We start from the raw sequence: 4049 nt of genomic DNA, 5'->3' as shown, positions 1-4049 counted from the left end.
TGTAGTGGCATGTGCTAATGTAGTTTAGTTAAGGGTTTGTCTCTTAACTTGAAACTTCACTTTTAAGCGTTTAAAAGTGTTCTTTTGTTTTACTTAAACCTGGCATGTAAATTCGTGGCTATCATGTGCTACATAGGCATATTTCTTCTTCTCGAAAACTTTTTTTTATTAACATCAGTTTGATAACCGAGTTCTCAGTGCCATTAGCACATAAGCATATACTGTAGTCTCCTTTTAAATGAGACTTCTTGAATTTTGTACATGTTTTAAGTATTTAGAGCATTTGACTGTAAATTCTGGAGGTCTGAGTCTCATTTGTTAGGTAAAAAGATGTTGACTGAAAGGGATGCGAATTTCATCCTAAATATGAATGGGATTTTGCAAGTTATGGGTTATTACGTTTATGGTGTGCTGGTAATGACTGAGATAGCTGAAGTAACGTGCTTATGCATGCAGGTTTTTTAAGACTGTGTAGATTTGTGTATTACATCTCTTTGAGATATTTTAATTATTAATATATCATATTAACCTAGTGGTGATTTTCAGCTTATATTTCTGAAAAACTGGAAGCATGTATTCCACAGCACCAAAAACTTAGTTTCTTCTTGCTTCAATGTCTAATCCAAGGCCACTGGGATATGTTGAACGACTTCTGATAACTGCAGTTGCTTTGGAATAGATCAAAACCATGTTTTTATTGCTCAGTGTAGATGTGTAACATTCCTGCATTCTCTGTATAATAAGCTTTTGCTGTAGGATGTATAACTTGAAATTTCCTGGTAATCCTGCCTTTGAGGCAATGTGTGATACCTCCTGTCCAAAGGCCGGCACAACTGATCTTCTTCCCTCCAACTGTTTATTCTTGTCTTTCTGTTATTTCCTGTGTAGCAGTAGGAATCCCTGCTTTGGAATATAATGAGTCAAATTGGAGAGGTGATCAGGTAACTAATTTCTTTTCTGTAGCAGTCCCCAGTTTCTTCAGGGGGTAGTGGAAGTGGCTGTATGGGAGAAGTGATTGCTTAGAGTAGCTTGAATATGTAGTTAAGTTCCAAAGTTTCCGCAAAACTTACACTAACAGTGGAAAGATCTATTTTCTCATTCTTAACCATAAAAAAAAAAAAATAACATCTAATATGATGTAACATTAAAAATTGCATACCTTCCCCTCTGCCTCAAAATGTAAGAGTTTTTCTGTTCACTAAAACTAAATATTCTATAGACTACTCTCTCATTTTAAAAAATTCGAAGCATTACTGATTTCCTGAAGTTTTCATTGTTCTACGTTTTTCAGAGGAAGGTAAATACTTGCAGCACAATGTTATGTGCTATAAAACTTTATAATGTGCTTTCATGTTGAGCATTAACATTATGACATTCTGTAGAAGTGACAAATTTCTTGGAGTTGCATTATCGTTAATTCTGATGTTTCAAAATATAAGTGATTCTTCGCCTGATTTATATAGAGTTTCATGGTATGTTTATACTATTGTCACACTGGGAATTTTTTTCCCCACATAGTGAAATCTTTATGTAGAGCTAGAACTCTAGTTTTTAATTAACCTTAAGTTCACATTCTTATGTTTGAATGCTACCTTTAAGCAATCTGTACAGACCAATTGCAAACAAATACTTTTCCATGAAGTTATGTCAGACCCTTTTTGAATACTGCATGACAAATTAACTCTTAAGGGTAACTTCAGTTAGTTTGGAAATTACAGGGCTGATAAATTTGATTGGTTATTTTCTGCTGAAATGTCTATCGTGCTTTAGTCTGCTTTTACAGAGAGAAAATAACCAGGTACTGTTCAAAAAACTGTATGTTTTAAACTATGTTCAGTATCTGAAAGCTCAGGGTCTGTGCATTTTACAGCCCACAAAGGGAGGCATCCACTGCTCAGTCTTTGACCTCTGCTGGCTTTTGGTCTCTGCTGAGTGCAGAGGAGAGGCCTGCCCCTGTCTCCCTCCCGGCAGCTTTGGGAGCCCATATCTGATTTGCTTATCTTTCAGAAGCACCAATACCCAGCGAGGGCCTGCAGCATTTGAACCCCTAAGTGGATAGAGTAAATGTGGAGGAACAAGCAGTTGCCAGGGACAACTTCATAACTTACTGTGTTTCTCATTACGCTGTTGATCCTTGTCCCTGGTAGGTGATGCTGTTTTGCATGCAAATAGGTATTACCACAGAAAATAAAATTCACTGCATAGTGAAATGCATTTTAGTCAGATGCATGAACGGCTATGGCTCTGTTGAGGGAGGATTAATTGTTCTGTTGGATATGTGATAAAATCAGTACACTGTGCTGTACTTCTAGTTTGTAAGATATATGACTGACCAGTTTCATTTCAAGAATGATTTTTTACCCAAATTTAAATAAAATATTCCAATGAAGAAAATCAGTAAGAGAGAAATCACAGTGATGGCCTCATGGCAAACATAACATGTTTCTCTTACTCTTGTGATTTTGATTTATTGAGGGTAAGAAGATATAAGTTTATTCTGGAGCATTGTGAACTATTTCAAGTTCACCTTAAAAACTAAGCAGGGTGCTTTATGCACCTAATTATATCATTTCGGTAAAAAAATAAATTAAGGTTTTGCAGTTGTCATCTAAAGAATATGCAAAAGGCATTTCTGTACTTTATCTCCCTGTATTTTGTACAGTGACAGCTTGCCTATGTTACTAAATATGTTTTGACTGATCAAATTGCAAACCAGAAGTTCCTTGAATCACAAAATTTCCCTGCCTGTCATTTTAATTAAAACAAGCAACCAAAAAGCCCCCAACAACCCAAACTAAAAACATGTATTATCTGTAAATTATTTAGAGTTAAAATCATCCAGCTCAATTGTAACTCATTCTGACTGGAGGCAACCAGGAATGCTTAAATCTGATTCAATATAAAATAAAGTGAAGCTATAGTAACAGAAAGTTCATTAATATTCTCTTGTATTTTTAATGAAGAAATAATTTTAGTAGAAAATTTCCCAAATATATCATTAATTTGGTGCTGTATAGCTATGGTGCTATGTACCTATAATAACTTTAAATGGTTTTCATGCCATGTTCAGAAAGACTCTTAGTATTGTCTGTTCTAATACTTGTTTAGAAACTATGATTAAAGTATTATTCTCCTGCTATTTCAGCATAGCTTCCTGTATAAATTTCTCTAAGATAGCAATAAGCATTAGCTTTCTAGTTTTTCTTTTCCTCCTCCTCGTTTGATTTAATGCAGAGCCAGTAGAGGGAGACAGAATATTTTATTTTGTGCAGGAATAGAGGTCTATCTCTGTTTTTCATAGGTTCATGGCTTTCATATCATTTCCTTAAACCTGAAGGGAAGTGCTTTGCAAATGTGGTCAGGCAAGAATTGAATGAAAATATTTAAAGTCAGGCTGTCAAATAAATGTTATTCACAAAGGAAGTATTAGGTTCCATATATGAAGTAGTTGAAAAATGGTGACAAATGGATTTTTAATTATAACTGAGATCATTAATTCCCACATGGTTATGGATGTCATTCAGAAACTCCTGATTGAGTGAGCTGAATGTTTTGAAATCCATCTACAGAAACTCAGAGTGTTATGTTTATACGTACTAGCACTGTTAGTGATCTCTTTGAGTGCATCTCAATTGCATAGAAAGCTAGCACGAACTGGCACCATCTGGGCACAGATTGGTCCCCTGCATGTCCTCAAGGGTGTCTACCCTGCAGTGTCTACCCAGACGACTCCCCAACCTTGAGTTATCTTCACATTATTCCTGGGTCGTCTTTCATATGTTCTTCCTTGTCTTTTTCCTGCGTGCACTAATCATCTGCTCAAACCTTTTCACCATCCCTCCTTGTCCCTCAACATTTGTTACAAAACCAAGGCAGAAATTCACAAATTTTAGTTCATAGGATAAAAGTTTGGTTAAAGGTGTGAAAACAACTTTAACACTATATACTGTGGGCACAGCTAATACTGATTTGATTGAACTTGACCTTCACAAGGTTCCTGGAGGAGAGGAAGATTTTTCACAATGAAAGCAATCAGCCATTGAAAGCAC

This window comes from Empidonax traillii, unplaced genomic scaffold (genome assembly GCF_003031625.1).
Source record: "Empidonax traillii isolate 1590-97213 ecotype Southwest subspecies unplaced genomic scaffold, ASM303162v1 scaffold1441:size138591, whole genome shotgun sequence".
In the NCBI taxonomy this organism is placed as follows: domain Eukaryota; kingdom Metazoa; phylum Chordata; class Aves; order Passeriformes; family Tyrannidae; genus Empidonax; species Empidonax traillii.
This window is presented reverse-complemented; position numbering follows the sequence as displayed.